This window comes from Gorilla gorilla, chromosome 6 (assembly GCF_029281585.2).
Source record: "Gorilla gorilla gorilla isolate KB3781 chromosome 6, NHGRI_mGorGor1-v2.1_pri, whole genome shotgun sequence".
In the NCBI taxonomy this organism is placed as follows: domain Eukaryota; kingdom Metazoa; phylum Chordata; class Mammalia; order Primates; family Hominidae; genus Gorilla; species Gorilla gorilla.
In genome coordinates, this window is record NC_073230.2 from 118,873,780 (window position 1) to 118,895,945 (window position 22,166).

At 36.7% G+C, this 22,166-nt stretch overlaps 1 long non-coding RNA gene across 1 annotated transcript in view; it reads left to right on the forward strand.

Annotated features, from left to right (window-relative positions):
• Positions 1-21,596, forward strand: part of LOC134758875 (uncharacterized) — a 32,267-nt gene extending 10,671 nt beyond the window's left edge. Inside the window, exon 3 of the long non-coding RNA XR_010134546.1 lies at positions 21,444-21,596. This is a non-coding gene — a long non-coding RNA (uncharacterized lncRNA). The remainder of the gene's footprint in view (positions 1-21,443) is intronic.
• The last annotated feature ends 570 nt before the right edge of the window (positions 21,597-22,166 follow it).

A 22,166-nucleotide genomic window follows, 5' to 3' on the forward strand; every position in this document is an offset into this window, starting at 1 on the left:
TGCAAGGAAAGCTACAATGAGGCCTAGCCTCACATCTCAGATTAGATTCACCCAACTTCTTAAATTGACTAACAGAAGAATGGGTAAGTATCAGGGGTAAATAATATTTTCTTTTCTCTCTACTGTTCTTGTACAGACTCTATCTATACAAGCAAAATTTATAAGCATTATCACATATGTAAGAATGCAACAAAATATGAGCATTAGGCAAGAGAAAATAAATGCTGACATAGCCGAAAAATTAAAATCATCAAGCAAGGCATTTAAAATAACTAGAATTGATATGTTAATATGGAAAAGTATTCTCGAAACATTGGCATAGAGCAATTTCTGGAACATCAAATGTGTTTTGGAAGACAGAGTGATACAGAGGACACACACATTCTAGTGCCAACAGACTGCGTCTGAATCTAGGCTCCAGTACCCACTGTCTACATCAAATTACTTACACATTTAGAGTTCCAAAGTTTCTTCACTGGTCAAATGGGAATAATAAGGAAAAGCATGGCATGCCAAGATACAGCCTCTGGAGCAGGAACATCTGGATTTGGATCCTGGTTTCTCTGCACATTACTTGTATGGCCTGGGTCAAGATATTAAATCTATTTGCCCCTCATGAATAATCCTAGTACCTATCTTACAAGACTGTTGTGTTAAATTTTTTAACACACGCAAATCATTTAAATGAGTATGTAGAAAAATAAATTTTCAGTAATAATGGCTATTATGAAAATAGCTTACCTAGCTGTTATAATGATTAAATGAAACTTTATGAAATGTTTGAGCAATGCCCAACTTGGTTCGAACTCCACAGATGTCTTTGCTCCTTCCCTCTTCCTCTTAACTGGCATCTATTTTTCTTTCCTTTTTAAGATAAGTTTTGATCCACTTTGGAGTTTTTTAAAGGCGAAGTATTTCAAGTAATTATTCTATTGGGTAATGCCTCATTTACAAGGAATTTGGAGAAAGGAAATAGATATGAAAGTCATGTCAAGGTAAAACTGAGGGTGTGAAAATAAAAATAAGTCAGGAACTATTAGAAGAATGCATAGTAATGTATCCCTTAAGTTGCTGTAAATCGATAAACAATTTTCTGAGTTTCCTAAAAGTCAAAGCAAAGATGAACAAATTCAGTTACAAGCCTTCACTATTTTTCGTATTTTAAAAACTATACTGATAAAGTCACATTTTTCTAGTGCTGGGACTTAAAAAACATATTCCCTATGTCTTCCTAAAAAAAAAGCCATTCCTGTCTTAAACACAATAGCATGCTGTTCAAGGCAGGGCAATAAGTAGCACAGTCATAAAATTCAGTAAAATAAATCCTCCACAAGTCTTCTTGATGGTTTATGAAAACTAAAACAACTGATTAAATAGTTAAACAAACATAATATATCTAGTAAAATACATGGACATCCTCACTGGTAATCACTTGAACCACTCAGTGTCTGAGGTTCTATTTTGTGCTAAAGCCTGGAATGCAGGTAAACTCTGCTGTCATCTGGGAACAAAAACATACTGCGAGTGAAGAAAACAGTGACATTCTTATATAAACATAATGTAAGCTGATACCTGATGAGATAATCATGCTACCTCTACACTAGCCCTCAAGCATAATTATTTTTCAGAAATTGTTCGAGTCTATTCTAACACAAGAGATACAATGACCATAATATCTACCTGTAGACCAAACTCAATGATCTTGTCTACAAAAATATTAAAGAAAGTGTTACTAATTACTAAATCACCATTTAAAAATCTTGGTAAAGCACTGCACTAATATTTACTGTTTATTAGTTTGGATTCTGGTATCATACTTTCATGTAGATTAATTACAAATGATCTCAGTAAAAAGTAGTTGGAAATAGACTGGTTAGATATTGTCATTATATGCACAAAATAATCATTTTAGTATTAGAATAGTTCTCTTGAACCATTTTTCTAACAATATTTTGTAGTGAGACACGTTGAAGCTATGTATAGTAAGTGACAACAAAATCATACCATTGGTATGAAGAAAAACACCAAATATTCTTTCCTCAGAGTAAAAGAACAGGAACCCAAATCTTCCAGGAGCAGTTGTGAGTCATTAACATACAAGTTTAAGAGAAATGGGTTATAACGTACCTTTGTTTTATACCACTGGAAATTGTTAACTTGTCTTCAGGTGACCATTTATATAGACTTTGATCTTAGCATATTAAAATGTGGGCTCAGTTTGAGCAAGGATAATCAGGGGAATATATCTTTTATAGTATTTCGATTTCAGTTGGATACAGTAAAATTCAAAAATGCTTAACAGCACATTTAATATTGTCATGGAAACTTACAATTTTGAAAGGTCAGAAGGCTTGTAAATTAGTAAGGGAGGTTCTTATAAATTGATAGTAACAGTAATAAGAGTAATATTAATATAATAAGAATACATTTTAACATTCAATATTAATTATAAGTCCTTTCAATATATCCCAGAAAGTAATGTTACCAAACTCAGACTCTTTTACTCTATAAAACACAAGCTGTTCATTTTAACATATAATTTAATTTAATTTCCATTCTGAGTAAATGAAATTCTTAACCAGGAAATATTACAATCATTAATCTTAGCATAATTAAAAAATGATTTCCTTTAAAAGCTACAGTGTGGGTAGATAACATATAATTTGAAATTAATTTTTAAAGAAGTATAACAGATAGATCAAATCACAGTGGGTTTAATATGGATGGAATATTGATAGTAAGATGTTAGATGTACAGTCATTTGCAATCCCAAATGCATATCACAGGTTATCTGTAAGCAAAACTTAGCTTTATTTAGTCATTGAAAATGGTGAGGAAATAGGAAAACTGGGCTATTTCTTTATACCTTACTCTTTTGATCATTTTCAAGAGGACAGCAACCAAAGATGCCATTCTTTTATTTATAGGCAGGCTTTTGACATCTTTGACAAAAAGGAAATAACAAATTTTACATTAATAGGAAGAACATAATAGCCTCATGTATGGATAAATGGAGAAAAGCAATCAATGGTAAATAGGAATTTTTGGCTATATCTCTGCAGAATATTACTAGACTGACCGTATTACTTTTTCGTAGTTATATTTAGTTACACTAGATTTGGCTGCCTACATTGTTTTTATTAATCAGGGTACCTAAATGAACTGCATATGAATTGTGTTGTTTGGTCATAGCTTGTGTATTAAACTAGCCCTATGCTGGCCAGAAAGACCTATTTGTGTTTTTAGGATTATTGGTTGTAGTAATATTGTTATTATTAATAATAATTATTATTATAGTATATATTGCTAAATTTTCTTGAAATAAGCCTGTTACAATATCACTTACTTTTCTTATTTGCTTTTAATTTTAATTTTTTTTTTTTTTAGCTTTTTTTATTATTATTATACTTAAAGTTTTAGGGTACATGGGCACAACGTGCAGGTTAGTTACATATGTATACATGTGCCATGTTGGTGTGCTGCCCCCATTAACTCGCTATTTAGCATTAGGTATATCTCCTAATGCTATCCCTCCCACCTCCCCCACCCCACAACAGTCCCTGGTGTGTGATGTTCCCCTTCCTGTGTCCATGTGTTCTCATTGTTCAATTCCCACCTATGAGTGAGAACATGCGGTGTTTGGGTTTTTGTCCTTGCGACAGTTTGCTGAGAATGATGGTTTCCAGCTTCATCCATGTCCCTACAAAGGACATGAACTCATCATTTTTTATGCCTGCATAGTATTCCATGGTGCATATGTGCCACATTTTCTTAATCCAGTCTATCATTGTTGGACATTCGGGTTGGTTCCCAGTCTTTGCTATTATGAAGTGCTGCAATAAACATATGTGTGCATCTGTCTTTATAGCAGCATGATTTATATTCCTTTGGGTATATACCCAGTAATGGGATGGCTGGGTCTAATAGTATGTCTAGTTCTAGATCCCTGAGGAATTGCCACACTGACTTCCACAATGGTTGAACTAGTTTACAGTCCTACCAACAGTGTAAAAGTGTTCCTATTTCTCCACATCCTCTCCAGCACCTGTTGTTTCCTGACTTTTTAAAGATCGTCATTCTAACTGGTGTGAGATGATATCTCATAGTGGTTTTGATTTGTATTTCTCTGATGGCCAGTGATGATGAGCACTTTTTCACGTATTTTTTGGCTGCATAAATGTCTTCTTTTGAGAAGTGTCTGTTCAAATCCTTTGCCCACTTTTTGATGGGGTTGTTTTTTGCTTGTAAATTTGTTTGAGTTCATTGTAGATTCTGGATATTAGCCCTTTGTCAGATGAGTAGGTTGCAATAATTTTCTCCCATTCTGTAGGTTGCCTGTTCATTCTGATGGTGGTTTCCTTTGCTGTGCAGAAGCTCTTTAGTTTAATTAGATCCCATTTGTCAATTTTGGCTTTTGTTGCCATTACTTTTGGTGTTTTAGACATGAAGTCCTTGCCCATGTCCATGTTCTGAATGGTATTGCCTGTGTTTTCTTCTAGGGTTTTTATGGTTTTAGGTCTAATATGTAAGTCTTTAATCCATCTTGAATTAATTTTTGTATAAGGTGTAAGGAAGGGATCCAGTTTCAGCTTTCTACATATGGCTAGCCAGTTTTCCCAGCACCATTTATTAAATAGGGAATCCTTTCCCCATTGCTTTTCTCAGGTTTGTCAAAGATCAGATAGTTGCAGATATGCGGCATTACTTCTGAGGGCTCTGTTCTGTTCCATTGGTCTATATCTCTGTTTTGGTACAAGTACCATGCTGTTATGGTTACTGTAGCCTTGTAGTATAGTTTGAAGTCAGGTAGCGTGATGCCTCCAGCTGTGTTCTTTTGGTTTAGGATTGACTTGGCAATGCGGGCTCTTTTTTGGTTCCATATGAACTTTAAAGTAGTTTTTTCCAATTCTGTGAAGAAAGTCATTGGTAGCTCGATGGGGATAGCATTGAATCTATAAATTACCTTGGGCAGTATGGCCATTTTCACCATATTGATTCTTCCTACCCATGAGCGTGGAATGTTCTTCCATTTGTTTGTATCCTCTTTTATTTCATTGAGCAGTGGTTTGTAGTTCTCCTTGAAGAGGTCCTTCACGTCCCTTGTAAGTTGGATTCCTAGGTATTTTATTCTCTTTGAAGCAATTGTGAAGGGGAGTTCACTCATGATTTGGCTCTCTGTTTGTCTGTTATTAGTGTATAAGAATGCTTGTGATTTTTGTACATTGATTTTGTATCCTGAGAATTTGCTGAAGTTGCTTATCAGCTTGAGGAGATTTTTCGCTGAGATGATGGGGTTTTCTAGATATACAATCATGTCATCTGCAAACAGGGACAATTTGACTTCCTCTTTTCCTAATTGAATGCCCTTTATTTCCTTCTCCTGCCTGATTGCCCTGGCCAGAACTTCCAACACTATGTTGAATAGGAGTGGTGAGAGAGGGCATCCCTGTGTTGTGCCAGTTTTCAAAGGGAATGCTTCCAGTTTTTGTCCATTCAGTATGATATTGCCTGTGGGTTTGTCATAGATAGCTCTTATTAATTTGAGATATGTCCCATCAATACCTAATTTATTGAGAGTTTTTAGCATGAAGCGTTGTTGAATTTTCTCAAAGGCCTTTTCTGAATCTGTTGAGATAATCATGTGGTTTTTGTCTTTGGTTCTGTTTATATGCTGGATTATGTTTATTGATTTTCATGTGTTGAATCCGCCTTGCATCCCAGGGATGAAGCCCACTTGATCATGGTGGATAAGCTTTTCGATGTGTTGCTGGATTCAGTTTGCCAGTATTTTACTGAGGATTTTTACATCAATGTTCATCAAGGATATTGGTCTAAAATTCTCTTTTTTGGTTGTGGCTCTGCCAGGCTTTGGTATCAGGATGATGCTGGCCTCATAAAATGAGTTAGGGAGGATTCCCTCTTTTTCTATTGATTGGAATAGTTTCAGAAAGAATGGTACCAGTTCCTCCTTGTACCTCTGGTAGAATTCGGCTGTGAATCCATCTGGTCCTGGACTTTTTTTGGTTGGTAAGCTATTAATTATTGCCTCAATTTCAGAGCCTGTTATTGGTCTATTCAGAGATTCAACTTCTTCCTGGTTTAGTCTTGGGAGGGTGTATGTGTCGAGGAATTCATCCATTTCTTCTAGATTTTCTAGTTTATTTGCGTAGAGGTGTTTATAGTATTCTCTGATGGTAGTTTGTATTTCTGTGGGATCGGTGGTGAGATCCCCTTTGTCATTTTTATTGCGTCTATTTGATTCTTCTCTCTTTTATTCTTTATTAGTCTTGCTAGCAGTCTATCAATTTTGTTGATCTTTTCAAAAAACCAGCTCCTGGATTCATTGATTTTTTGAAAGGTTTTTTTGTGTCTCTATTTCCTTCAGTTCTGTTCTGATCTTAGTTATTTCTTGCCTTCTGCTAGCTTTTGAATGTGTTTGCTCTTGCTTCTCTAGTTCTTTTAATTGTAATGTTAGGGTGTCAATTTTAGATCTTTCCTGTTTTCTCTTGTCGGCATTTAGTGATATAAATTTCACTCTACACACTGTTTCGAATGTGTCCCAGAGATTCTGGTATGTTGTGTCTTTGTTCTCATTGGTTTCAAATAACATCTTTATTTCTGCCTTCATTTCGTTATGTACCCAGTAGTCATTCAGGAGCAGGTTGTTCAGTTTCCATGTAGTTGAGCGGTTTTGAGTGAGTTTCTTAATCCTGAGTTCATGTTTGATTGCACTGTGGTCTGAGAGACAGTTTGTTATAATTTCTGTTCTTTTACATTTGCTGAAGAGTGTTCTACTTCCAACTATGTGGTCAATTTTGGAATAGGTGTGGTGTGGTGCTGCAAAGAATGTATATTCTGTTGATTTGGGGTGGAGAGTTCTGTAGATGTCTATTAGGTCTACTTGGTTCAGAGCTGAGTTCAATTCCTGGATATTCTTGTTAATTTTCTGTCTCGTTGATCTGTCTAATGTTGACAGTGGTGTGTTAAAGTCTCCCATTATTACTGTGTGGGAGTCTAAGTCTCTTTGTAGGTCACTAAGGACTTGCTTTAGGAATCTGGGTGCTCCTGTATTGGGTGCATATATATTTAGGACAGTTAGTTCTTCTTGTTGAATTGATCCCTTTACCATTATGTAATGGCCTTCTTTGTCTCTTTTGATCTTTGTTGGTTTAAAGTCTGTTTTATCAGAGACTAGGATTGCAACCCCTGCCTTTTTTTCGTTTTCCATTTGCTTGGTAGATCTCCCTCCATCACTTTATTTTGAGCCTATGTGTGTCTCTGCATGTGAGATGGGCTTCCTGAATACAGCACACTGATGGGTCTTCACTCCTTATCCAATTTACCAGTCTGTGCCTTTTAATTGGAGCATTTAACCCATTTACATTTAAGGTTAGTATTGTTATGTGTGAATTTGATCCTGTCATTATGATGTTAGCTGGTTATTCTGCTCGTTAGTTGATGCAGTTTCTTCCTAGCCTTGATGGTCTTTACAATTTGGCATGTTTTTGCAGTGGTTGGTACTGCTTGTTCCTTTCCATGTTTAGTGCTTCCTTCAGGAGCTCTTTTAGGGCAGGCCTGCTGGTGACAAAATCTCTCAGCATTTGCTTGTCTGTAAAGGATTTTATTTCTCCTTCACTTATGAAGCTTAGTTTGGCTGGATATGAAATTCTGGGTTGAAAATTCTTTTCTTTAAGAATGTTGAATATTGGTCCCTACTCTCTTCTGGCTTGTAGAGTTTCTGCTGAGAGATCCGCTGTTAGTCTTATGGGCTTCCCTTTGTGGGTAACCCGACCTTTCTCTCTGGCTGCCCTTAACATTTTTTCCTGCATTTCACCTTTGGTGAATCTGACAATTATGTGCCTTGGAGTTGCTCTTCTCGAGGAGTATCTTTGTGGCGTTCTCTGTATTTCCTGAATTTGAATGTTGGCCTGCCTTGCTAGATTGGGAAAGTTCTCCTGGATAATATCCTGCAGAGTGTTTTCCAACTTGGTTCCATTCTCCTCGTCACTTTGAAGTACACCAATTAGACGTACATTTGGTCTTTTCACATAGTCCCATATTTCTTGGAGGCTTTGTTCATTTCTTTTTATTCTTTTTCTCTAAACTTCTCTTCACGCTTCATCTCATTCATTTTGTCTTCCATCACTGACGCCCTTTCTTCCAGTTGATCACATCGGTTACTGAGGCTTGTGCATTCGTCACGTAGTTCTCGTGCCTTGGTTTTCAGCTCCATCAGGTCCCTTAAGGACTTCTCTGCATTGATTATTCCAGTTATCCATTTGTCTAATTTTTTTCAAAGTTTTTAACTTCTTTGCCATTGGTTTGAACTTCCTCCTTTAGCTCGGAGTAGTTTGATGTTCTGAAGCCTTCTTCTCTCAACTCATCAAAGTCATTCTCCGTCCAGCTTTGTTCCGTTGCTGGTGAGGAGCTGCGTTCCTTTGGAGGAGGAGAGCCACTCTGATTTTTAGAGTTTCCATTTTTTCTGCTCTGTTTTTTCCCCATCTTTGTGGTTTTATCTACTTCTGGTCTTTGATGATGGTGACGCACAGATGGGTTTTTGGCGTGGATGTCCTCTCTGTTTGTTAGTTTTCCTTCTAACAGTCAGGACCCTCAGCTGCAGGTCTGTTGGAGTTTACTGGAGTTCCACTCTAGACCCTGTTTGCCTGGGTATCAGGAGCAGTGGCTGCAGAACAGCGGATATTGGTGAACCACAAATGCTGCTGCCTGATGGTTCCTCTGGAAGTTTTGTCTCACAGGAGTCCCTGGCCATGTGAGGTGTCAGTCCGCCCCTACTGGGTGGTGCCTCCCAGTTAGGCTACTCAGGGGTCAGGGACCCACTTGTGGAGGCAGTCTGCCCATTCTCAGATCTCAAGCTGCGTGCTGGGAGAACCACTACTCTCTTCAAAGCTGTCAGACAGGGACATTTAAGACTGCAGAGGTTATTGCTGTCTTTTGTTTGTCTGTGCCCTGCCCCTAGAGGTGGAGCCTACAGAGGCAGGCAGGCCTCCTTGAGCTGTGGTGGGCTCCACCCAGTTCGAGCTTCCTGGCCGCTTTGTTTACGTACTCAGGCCTAAGCAATGGCGGGCACCCCTCCCCCAGCCTTGCTGCCACCTTGCAGTTTGATCTCAGACTGCTGTGCTAGCAATGAGCGAGGCTCCGTGGGCGTAGGACCCTCCAAGCCATGTGTGGGATATAATCTCCTGGTGTGCCGTTTGTTAAGCCCATTGGAAGAGCTCAGTATTAGGGTAGGAGTGACCTGATCTTCCAGGTGCCATCTGTCACCCCTTTCTTTGACTAGAAAAGGGAATTCCCTGACCCCTTGCGCTTCCCGGGTGAGGTGATGCCTCGCCCTGCTTTGGCTTATGCACGGTGCACTGCACCCACTGACCTGCACCCACTGTCCAGCACTCCCTAGTGAGATGAACCCGGTATCTCAGTTGGAAATGCAGAAATCACCCATCTTCTGCGTCGCTCATGCTGGGAGCTGTAGACTGGAGCTCTTCCTATTCAGCCATCTTGACTCCACCCTTGTTTTTAATTTAACAAGTATTCATCAAAATACTACTGTGCTGAGAAGAAAGGTATAAAACACTGAAGCCTTCTAGAAGAAAACAATCTATTTATGTAGACATGATCTAAACCTTGGAGTAATTGTAAAATCTGTCTTGTGTGAAAACTTAATGAATTGCTAAACAAATTCTACAGGTAGTTATAGCCAATAAACATTTGAAGTAGAGAGATCAATGAAGAATGGAGCAGTAAAAGAAAGTCTAATGAAGGAGGTGAGACTGAGTGTTCAGTTATGGTTGGCACTTGGATAGGTCAAAGGGCAAGGGCAAAGTGTTTTAGGAAGGGCAAAATATTGGAGTCAAGACTGTGTGACAGTACAAACTGAAGAAACGTGTGTAGCTGGAACAGACAGTATCTATCAACAGGGCAACAAAAGAGAAGTTTGCATGGATAGGAAGGAGCCAGACTGGGGGATTAGGGAGGTTCAACAATGAGATGGAAAGTTGGGTTATCATTCTACTGACAAAGGGGTAATAATGATAAGAAAAATGGTGTTATATTCAGTTAATCCTCTAAGTCATTCCACTCATTACTCCCTTAAAATTGTCTATCAGAACTTTCTAGAAGAGATTACAGTGCTGCTCAGATGTGACCCATCAGGGTAGATGAGTGGGGCTTCGGGAGGCTCAGAAGGTCCACTCTTTCTCAGAGCCTAACTAACCTAACAAATAGAGTCATTCAAATATCAGCATTTTCTTTTTTTTTCTTTTTCTTTTTAGTTTTTTTGAGATGGAGTTTTGCTCTTGTTGCCCAGGCTGGAGCGCAATGGGGCGATCTCAGCTTACTGCAACCTCTGCCTCCTGTGTTCAAGCGATTCTCCTGCCTCAGCCTCATGAGTAGCTGGGATTACAGGCATGTGCCAACACACCCAGCTAATTTTGTATTTTTAGTAGAGACGGGGTTTCTCTATGTTGGCCAGGCTGGTCTCGAACTCCCGACCTCAGGTGCTTGTTTTATTTCTAGTTTATAAATTAACTGTAATTTAATATCTCAAAATAAACTCTTATGAGATAGCACAGAACACACAAAGTAGTACCTAACAACAATCATTAGATGTATATTCTTTTACGTGTATTTGATAATCTTATCAATAACATAGTATCAATCACTTTCGTCTACATTCTATAAAAATGATGGTTTTAAACATATTTCCCTTGGCCCTCTCAGGAAATTTTTATTACGCCTACTATATAGCTTATCATAATTTAGCCAGAACATTAAAAGAGTTGAAAATACATGATTTGACACATTGCCTCCATATTATCTAGCCTCATTTTATAGATAACATCTAAATATTTGTTTATCCTTTTCATTTTGCCAGCCTATTCACTTATTCTTTTAGTAAGATACAGGTTTTATATCCATAATAAGAAAAAAAACACTTTAACTTGTAGATGAATGTTACATTCTATAATGACTAAATTACTTGTTGAGCATATGTTTTCTTTAAGTGTTACTATATCATTTTAACAAATGTACAGTGTTAATTTATGAAGAAATGCACAAATCATCAAAACACCCTACAATGACTTCATAATATGTCTGTGAAATGCTGTTTATCCATTTCATTTGCTTTATTTATATGAAGTAGCAGTGACATTTGCCAACCAGCTGTAGTGATAACAGGTGTGCGTGCCCCCTGGCTATCCTACAGATACATTCCTGCTAAGTGGTAGTCTAATCACCCAAGCTCCATGGAAGACTAAATTTAAATCAGATGTTAATTGCCTCCAGAGTTCAGCTGATCTTTGCATTCAATTATCTCCCCCAAAGTCAAATGGAAAAAAATATCAGGAAATTGTATATGAAATTCACAACTGCTTCAGAAAAATAGGTTTACAAACCATGTACTTTTATAAAGACAGAAAATTCTCATTTTCCATTCTAATATTGATTCAATATCTTTTCTGATGTTAGCTTCACCAAATGATTTCTATAATATCTAAAAAAATCTCATTTATAACTATTTGCCATTGCAAGCTTGTTTAAATAAAGACTCAATCTTTTCAAGCCTGTGTATTTAGCACTGTCTAGCAGAGTCTGTACCCCACAGAAGATCCTCCACACATCTATGCCAACCTACCTCAGAAACTTACTATACACATGCACTTGAGCAAGTTATTTCTTTTCTGTTTTCTTTCTTTCTCAATGAACTTATTATCTAACTTTTCCAACTCCTCTTCCTCAGTCTTCCCCTTAAATATTCATATTCCACAATGGACAATTAATGGGACTACCCTATTCTCTCCTTAATCCCTCTGTTCCTGAGCCAATTTATCTAATGTCACCTCTTTGTAGCTGGCTTCTCACTCTATCTCTGCTGCCCTGACCTCTCTCAAGTTTCAAACTCAGTTTTCCTACTCCACGTTGGCTACACTGGATTCTTTATGGCAATCTCTAATTCCATCCACCATCACACTTCCCATCAGTGTGTCTGCTTTTGATTTTTCAAATATACCTTATTTTTGGGCCAGGTGCAGTGACTTGCACTGGCGGCTGAAGTAGAAGGATTGCTTGAATCCAGAAGTTTGAGAACAGCCTGGGCAACATAGCAAGATCCAACCTCTACCAAAAAAAAAAAAAATTAGCTGGATATGGTGGCACACACCTATAGTTCCAGCTACTCAAGAGGCTAAGGTGGGAGGATCTCTTGAGACCAGAATTTGGAGGCTGCATTGAGCTATGATCGTACCACTGTACCCTCTAGTCTGGGCAACAGAATGAGACCTTGTCTCTAAAAAAATTTAAAAATTAGAAAAAAAAATCAACAAAAATCCATATCTTATCTTTCTCTAGTATGTTAATGGACATATGAACTCAAAACTTTCAGAATAAGCTTGAGTTTTTTCATTCATTTTCCTATTCTTCCTTAGCCCTCAAATGATCCACCTTTATTTAAACTACTTCAGATCTCTAATTCTTTTTCTGATAAAAATTTTCAGCATAATAATCTTTATATATTTGTTACTATGTAATGAATTATTATTCTATATTAAATTACACTTCCAAATATCACAGTGGGAATATGGTAACCAAGAATTGGTGACAAGTCTACATATACTCTAATCATATTGTTTGTTATTTTTCCATATTTGCTCCCTTGTTTTATATAAAATAACAATGTCAAAAAATGTCCTTTAATTGTACTGATGAATTTATACTTTTTATTAGAAACCAAGAGTGAAAATTGCTTTCTTGGCCCAGTGCTATTAGTTATTTTTAAAAAGGACATTGCATAAAAAAACCATTAAATTTCTGGACACATGCACACACAAAATAATACTGTTACAAATGTCTATTCTAATACCAGGCCAAATTAAAAGCCAGGAGTTGCAAATGTCCTAAACAGAATAATCTATCAACCCACTTGTGAAGATGAAATCAACTGCTATAGGGTAGAAATGGTACTAAATACTTGATACCATACAGCCAGTCCCAGTTTTCATTTGCCACAGAATTCTTTGTGAAAGAAAAGAAATTACAATTAGTTAAAACCCATTCAATTATGAGGAACCTATTTCATACTCTCATTTTCTGTCATGAAATACATGTCTATAAACCCATCTTTTTATTTTATTATCATTACTACTTTTTAAATTTAGACCCACACTGAGTAAAAGGGCTCAGATATAATTGAAGACTAGAAATATCATGTTTTTTTTCCTTTAAACTTCCATAACATAAAACAGGCAAACCAATTTTACCTAGATTAAAAAAAAATAAAAAGTTGCTGTCTGCCTAGTTTAATCCCAGCAAATTTTATATCAGAACAATAAATCCCTGAAAATGCAAGCTTCCAATGGAACCTTGTTAAATATTTAATCATAGGCCCTAGGCCCATAACCATAAGCTCTATTCCTTATTCTTATTTATTTCAACAGTAACTTTTATTCTTTTTATGGAAGAGATCAAATGATGAAGAATAATCACTCATGTGAGTATATGTGTGCTTACCACTACTGCCATGACAATATTGCTGCATATAGATTTAGTTGTGTAAGGATAAATTATAATGACTACTTCTGCCACAGAAAGCGAAGAAAATCTCTCCCCTCTATATTTGCTAGCCTTGAGAGATTAGAATAAGAACACATATTTTGTGGATTGTTTTAGATTTATATTAAAAAATAACAATATTTTAGCTGTCAGAAGGTATTAATTAAATGTCCAAAACATATACAGCACTAATACAGAAATAGTGAACACATTAAAGTGAATTTGTATTCATCCTTTAGATATTTGCTTAAATGTCACTTCCTTAAAGAAGCCTCCCTTAACCGTGCAGAATAGGATTATTCTTCTGATAGATATTTTCTGGAGACTTTTACTTTTGTTGTGTGGTGAATCTTAATGATGAAAAGCTGTCGAATTAGATTCTATTCTCCATAATGGCAGAAACCATGCCTATTCTGTTAATTTCTACATCCCAGTGGCTAATCTTGCCTTCACATATTAAGCACTCTATAAATAGAGGATCAAGGACTGCATTTACAAAAGGAAACTTGAAAATTTCGTGTGAATAGATGAAAAACTAGAATCACGACAAAATAAAAAGAGGCTTCTGAACCCCCAAAATTTCTAGGACAAAGAAGAGGTCAAGAAAACTACTCAGCTACAAAATGGGGCATTTCCTATGGTATAGGAAAGATGCCTTGGCATAATTAAAAGTTCAGTGCGCAGAGTTAAAAGCAGCAGAGAAGGGAGTAGGAAAGGACCCTAATCAAGGAACCAGTGAGAGGTACTCTATCAAATTTTAGAATTACTAATAGCAAGTGTCTGCTATGTGCCTCCCATTTCCCCTCTGTGAGAGTTAAATTTAAGTGTTAACTTGATTGGGCCACATGTCCAGATATCTGGTTAAACATTATTTGTGGGTGTGTCTGTGAGAGATTTTCCAGAAGACATTAGCATTTGAATTGGTGGTAAAACAGGTGGCCCTCTCCAATGCCAGTGGGCGTCCTCCACTGGGTTGAGGGGCTGAATAGAACAAAAAGGCAAAGAAAGGTTAATTAATGCTGCCCCACTGCTAGATCTCCTGTCCTTCGCATTACAGGTTCTTAAGTCTTCAGACAGGGACTAGAATCTGTACTCTCAGGTATCCAGCTCTCAGCTTTCCTGGGCCTCCAGGTTGCAAGCTTCAGAGAGCAGGTCCTGAAACCTCTCAGCCTCTATGATCATGTAAGCCAATATCTTATAATAAGAGACAGAGAGATCCAGAGAGAGAAAATAAAGAACATTTCTATTTTTTATATTTCCTTTTAGTTCTATTTTTTTCTGGAGAAACTTAACTAATGTACCCTTTTTGTTCTTTGTAAATAGAAGTGTCTGCTGTGCTATCCTATCCCTGAAAACTGTTGTAAGCTGGGTGATTTTGGGGCAGATAAATGGTCTCTTTAGACCATAGACTATAGGTCTTTAAATAAAAAGAAACTATACTGATGAACCAAACTCAAGGCACTTTGTTTACACCTAGACATGATTTACATGACAAGACCCTGAATCATGAACCTGATGTTATAATGGGATCAAATTTTGACAGAGGTCTTTGGAGGAGTGAGTGTGTTTTGCATAGCAGAAGACTATAAATAACTTATGGCCAAAAATCAGTCTGTGGAAATTTTAAAATACGTTTGTAAATTCTTAGGTAATCTTGCCATTGAGAGGTGGGGGTCAGTGTCTCCTTCCCTGGATTATGGGTGGACTTGTGACTACTTAAACAACAGAATATGATAAAAGTGATGGATGTCACTGCAGAGACTAAATCATAAAATGCCACTCAGCCTCTGCTTTGCTGCAACATTCACAACAATATAATTTAAGATCTCCAACTATCCGGAAGCTCCATGCTGCAAGGTAACTCAAGCTGTGTGAAGAAGTCAAGTCTAGGTATGCCTGTCTATCATTCTAGCTAAGTCCATCCTTCAAATTATCTATTTGCAGTCATGTAAGTAATTATCAGTGTTTGTCAAAGTTTAGTGCATGGAACTTCAAGAGCCACTGAAATTTTCCTAAAAGATCTGTGAAATCAGAATTGTTTCTTAATGCTAACACACTCTATACCATTTTCACTGTGTTGACATTTGAAGTGATGTGAAATTAGTGATAGGTAAAACCACTGGTGCCTTAGCATGAATCAGTACAGAGGCATCATGCTGATATATTAATCTTAAAATTATTCACTCCCATGTACTTGCAGGAAAAAAATGTCATTGTCATATCTTCATACATATCCTTGATGGTGCAGAAAAAAATAATTTTATGAAATAACTCTTTAATACTCATTTTTGTAACATTTTATGTGGCATGATGAATGGTATACATAAACTGTTTTTCTGCTGTTCTTGGCTGAATTGTGTTCCCCCAAGATTTAGATATTGAAGCCCTAACCCTCCATATTTCAGAAAGTGACAGTAGTTGAAGATAACGCCTTTGAAGAGGTGCTTGAGTAAAAATGTGGTCTTTAGGGTGGGCTTTAATCCAATATATAGGTATTCTTTATTTTTATTTATTTATTTATTTTTGAGACAGAGGAGTCTCACTCTGTAGCCCAGGCTGGAGTGCAGTGGTGCGATCTCAGCTCACTGCAGCCTCCGCCTCCCAAGTTCAAGCAATTCTCCGGCCTCAGTCTCCCAAGTAGTTGAGATTACAGGCATGTGCCACCACGCCTGGCTAATTTTTGTATTTTTAGTAGAGATGGGGTTTCACTATGTTGGCCAGGCTGGTCTTGAACTCCTGACCTCAAGTGATCCACTCGCCTTGATCTCCCAAAGTGTTGGAATTACAGGCGTGTAATTTTAGGCCACTGTGCCCGGCCTAAAATGTAGGTATTCTTATAAGACATTAGGACAGAGAGAGAGAGAGAGAGGTGCACATGCATGGAAGAAACCTCTTAAGCATACAGTGAAAAGGTGACTATCCACAAGCCAAAGACAGAAGTCTCAGAGGAAACCAAATCTTCTGGCACCTTGATCTTTGACTTCTAGCCTTCAGAACTGGGAAGAAGGTAGATGAACCTACACAGTTGGTGATTTTTTTTATGATAGTCTTAGCAAACTATTAAAGCTGCATACTAAGTATGAAACTTGTCTCAAGGAAAAACACTTGTGCAATTGAATTGTGGGCTGGAATATGTGCTTTTTTCATGGAACACCATTTTTACATGAAAGAGTGAACCCAAAATCTATGGTTATTCAGCATTAGGTATTTGGAAGATATTTGCTTGAAAAAGAAAAGTATTATTTTAAGGAAAATAATTGACAGCATTGATTGTCAATGATAAATTTTGAGGTTTTATCTGCTATGAGTTTGACAGCTTCCCAAAGCACTTCTGATGAAATAGGTGATAATTTTAATAAATGGTATTTTTTGATACTTTACAATGAAATATATCAGCATTTGGAAGACCTGCATAGCTTAGTGAAACAACATACTCAAATGACATGTGCGTGGCATTACAAAAATTATTTATGGGTAAAAGGCCCATTCAAGATTCATTCAAGTGTAAGATAGATTAATGGATTTTAACGTAGCAGAGTCCAAAAAAATCAGTAAGACTGTTTCAGATTTCATACTGCAACTGAACTTTCAGAAAATGCCTTCTGTCAAGCTTTGGTATCATATAAAAGGAAAATGTTCATAAATATCTGAAGAGCTATTAAAATATTCCTTTCTTTTCTAACTTTAAATCTATGAGAGGTCACATTTTCTTCATATACTTTAATTAAAACAACACACTGCAACATTGGATGCAGAAGTACACATGAGAAACTGGCTGTTTTCTATTATGTCAGATAGTAAAGCATTTTACCCAAATGGAAAACAAGGCCACCCCTCTCACAGTGTTTTGTTGGTCAGGAAAATAAAGATTTCTGTTAACACAGTTACATACAACACCAATTGGAGAGCTTATCATTTCTATTTTAATTAAATTTAAAAACAAGTACTTTAAAAGTTTTTTGTTTTAATTTCTAATACTGTAAATATTGATGGTTATAATCCACATAAACAAAGACCCTTTGGGCATCTTCAATAATTTTTAAACATGTAAAAGTGTTTTGAGTGCAAATTTTGAGAACTTCTGTTCCAGATGTTCTAGACAACAGCTGTCTGAGTCATCTCCAGTCCTTCGAGTGTTCTCAGATGAGGCCACAGATATCACAGAGCAGCTACAAACCATTTCTGTGGTGCTTTTTCTGAATTCCTGATCCACAGAATCTACGGCCATAAGCAATGGTGGTTGCTTCCTGGCACTTAGTGTGGGAGGTTTATTCTAACAAGGATGAGGAACTGAAACGGTAGCTTTGCATCTCTTGAATCTTCTACCTAACCCAAAAGTTTTTCTACATTTCTTGTGTGACTGTCATGCTTCCAGCTACAGAAGTTGGAAATGTGAGAGTTCCCTAGATTTCTCTCTTGGTTGGCCTGGTTTCGGTTTCCTGGGTTACCAATTTGATAGATTCTACCTACCTGTTAAGTAGCTAATGAAGTCCTTCACTTTTTCCATTTCTATAGCCAGAAATTTAATTCAGGAACTTATATCTCTCATTTTTGCAATTGCAATAGGCTTCTAATTGATCTTCCTAGCTCCAATTGCCCCTGTAGTCAGACTTGCATTTCATGTAAAAGTACTTTTTTTCTTTAAAGAGTAAACTTGACATCATTAGCTCCTTGCAGGAAAGCCTTCAGTAGCTGGCTATCACATCATAGGATAAAGAGTAAACTTTCTTTAAGAGGACAAATAAAGCTAAAGTAGTATGACTCTTACTGTCCATTTTTTCTCATCTTCATCATAAAATTGTCTGATAGTCCAATATTTTGCTGTACTACCAGTAGCCTTTTAATAAACCATGACTTCTAAAATCTTCATGCTAGGTACCTTTTCCTCTGCCATATCCTGCTTCACTTTGAAGGTGTATGTCAAAAATCTTCTTCTGGAGGCAACATTTTACTCCAGAAGAATAAGTCAGAATTTGCCCTATGTATTGACATTATACCTGTTTCTACCTTTATTTATAGCATTTATCAGAATGTACAATTATGCTATGCTGAGAGCTTACTGAGAAAAGAAACCATGTTCCAGCTTTATATTTTTGAAATGCCATTATCTGTCATAGTGGCAAAAATAACTATAGAAATAATTTTCTGTAGTATGCAGTCATACAAGTAGTTGAACATAATTTAGTCATCTTTAGTGGGGACATTATATTAAACAAAAATTCAAAGTTAAATGGTTAGAAATAGCCTTTAAACAAGTCAATAATAATAATTTTAAAAAGCAGATTATTCACGCAGTCAGGGTAAATGTTCTTAATAAGATACCACGAGTTTCAGTAATTTTAACCTAAGAGCTATATCCTGTCCTTTTTTTCTGCTGCTAAATATCTGCTTAATTTTACATTCCAGAACTGATTAATATTTTCATGTTTTCAAATATATAAAACTACATAGTGACAGTTAGCAACTAAATTATATGTTCAAATGTGATTTTCAGTGCAATATTCATTCCTCAAATATGTATGTGGCATTTCATTTTAGCATACCACAATTATTCTCCATATATTGCCAACTGAACATCTATTTGCTTCCTAACAAATTTGATTTCATTTGTGATGTAGAGAAAACATAAATAGAAGTAAGAAAATAGGGTTTTGAGCAGGGAAACGATATGCTCTGACTTAGGTTTTAAAAAGATCATTCTGGCAATGGTTTTAAAAATAGCCTGTAGAGGAAGTATATTCAATATCTTCTATTTGCACCTCCAGATTTAGTCTCCATCCTGCTCTCTGCCCCAGGAGTTTGCCCCATATGTATGGCATCAACTGACTTCCTTTCTTTTGGCTCTTAGTTGGGTATGTCCAACAGAGGTACATTAGCTACCTCTTGAGTTTAGCCTCACATTCCCCTTTTCAGCTACCGCTGAACATTTACCTACAGGTTTTTAACTCACTGAGCATTTACCTAAAGGTTTTGACTTCCTTCCCTTTAGTAGCCTCTTGCTTCAAGCCCAAGCCTTGATAGTTCATTTACTGTTACATGAGATGACAGCAGAAGCCCACAGGGTATTGCTACAAGCACAGTTGAAAGTGTGGAAGAAGTTAATACCCCGTGTTAACCCTCAAACAATGGGAAATGGGAGTGATGGATAAGTGCTTTTTCCCATTAATCTTTTGCTGACCTATCTAAGAGTCATTCTGTGTGTTACTGAGAAGTCCCAAGAAGGATGAAGCCCCTGTTGCCTCTGGAGAGGACCAAATTCAGCAATGCACGTTTGTATTAACTTTTCCTATTCTTATTTCATTCTTTCTGGTTCCTCCTACTCACTTCTTGTGTCACCTACTGAATGATATACCTGTACGTGAGTATGTGTTTTAGTCACTGATTTCACAAAAATCTGAAAGACATGATTAAGACACTAATAGGGAGGCACTGAGAGGAGATCTAGAAGCTATAAGAAGAGTGAGGTCAAGATAGCTATTTCTTTGGCTTTTCTGACAAGTCATTGTGGGTTTCCTCCGTCTTGCTTGTAAGGTCAAATACAAATTAAAAATAAGGGGTTTCATACTCCCTTTTGCAAACAAGGAAAGAGACTTCCCTCCCCTCCCTTAGAGTATTTACTTAGAAAACATGTAATTATATATTCTGTCTCTATCTATTTGAAATGTATGCATATCTTTTTAAGACCTAGATAAGAGTTTTGCTAGATTTTACCTCAAAAATGTCTAACTTAAATATGTGGGGACCATCTCTTTGAAATGTAGTCAAAGAAGATAGTGCTATTATCTTCAGATTTTAGTGGAATGGTAACTTCAGTAGGCACCTCACTGTAAGTTGCAAAACTATCTCCTGTCATTAAGAAATGTGAGGTTTAGTTTTCCCTCGTATATAGTCAATTAACTAACACTGATGGCCACCCTAATAGCCAGGCGAATTTATGATGAAGTGTTTATGACAAATGTTGCTGTCAAGTCCTCTTACTTGAGGACAAGTTATTATCTTGTGAATATATATGTATTACATTGAATAAAAGACTGAGTTTTTTTTTTACTGCCTTTGAAATCTCTTAGCAAATTGCCTATGATGCAAGTCACGTTCTAGTTTAATGCTTATTCAATAATAATTGTTTTTCCTTTTACCTTTGTAAAGAACTTTTCGGAACTGACAGATTTTGTTTTTCATTATGTTTCACCAGCACTTCCAATAGCCATAGCCCCTACCATGTAGCTCTCCCCTGGGTCTGATAACTACTTCTTGCCCTAAATTCTCCAAGCCTGGGTGTGGTAATCACTCTCTATTTTTATTAGCCTCCAACTACTGCAATTTTTTCTTTTTTCTTTTTGCTTTTTCCCAACCATCCCAACAACTTTATAAACATTTTATTAAATTCTTCTAATTAATAAATTTGAGTGTGCTATTTCTTTCCTTTCAAGACCATGGCTAACAAAATAGAAGAGATTAAAATGCAGAAAAGTTAGGTAGGATATTATTGTTGAAACCGCTCTTGCGAAAATTATAGGAGTGAGAGAAATCTAACCTAACTGACTCCATCTTGCTTCTGGCCTCACAACATAACCGCCTTTGTTAACTTTAAAACAAAGATAATAACAGTCCTTCTGGAAGCTAAACCCCTCCTTGCTTAGAGACTGAAATTGCCTTATAAAATTAATTAAAGGTCACAAAATTAGGATTATGGGATAAATCTGAATTCTGCTAAGATATAGGCATCATTAAATGATAACTAACTATTGTTCTCCAGCTTCTCTTTCTATAATCATTTACTGTTTTGGAGGTCACAAAATTTGTAAGTTCCCCAATTACTCCAATATATAACATAAGTATTATCAAAACCTAAGATTGACATTTGAGATGTTTTTCAGACTCTTGCATTCTGACAACTGACTGACTCCACCTGAACCTCTGACTTACACCAAGGAAATGGCTCCCACCCAGAAACTGACTCAGTGTGTGAAAACAGTTTGGACACTTCCATGAATTCATCCCCAACCAATCAGCAGTATTCATTTCTTAGAACCCTGGCCATCAAATTATCTTTAAAAACCCAAGCCTCTGAGCTTTCAGGGAAGTAAATTTGAGAAATGTCTGTCATCCTTTTGTTTGGCCGGCCCTGAGATAATTAAACTCTTTCTTTGCTGCAATATCTGTTGTTCTTAATGTATTGGCTTTTCTGGGCAGGAGGCAAAATGAACTCATTGAGTTGTTACATTATGTAATCCAAGTAAAATATAATAATGGCTGTTCAGTAGTAATGGGAGATGTAAGAAGTGGATGGATTATTCTTTAAAACAGAAAGAATCAACTGGATTTGCTAATGGATGGCAATTTAATATGGTCTGTAAAAGAAAGAGGGCACACAAAAAAGATACCAAAATATTTGGATTCATTAACTAAAAGGATGGAATTCTCTTTTACTCAGATGGAAAATATTTGGAGAAAAACATCTTTGCAGTAAGGGAAAACAAAAGCTTGTTCTTGTGCCTGTCAAATTTGAAAGGAGTATATGCTTTCCAAACAGGGATGTTAAGTAGACTGTTCTATGCACCAGTTCAGGGTAGAAGTTCAGGCTGGAAGGATGAGTATGT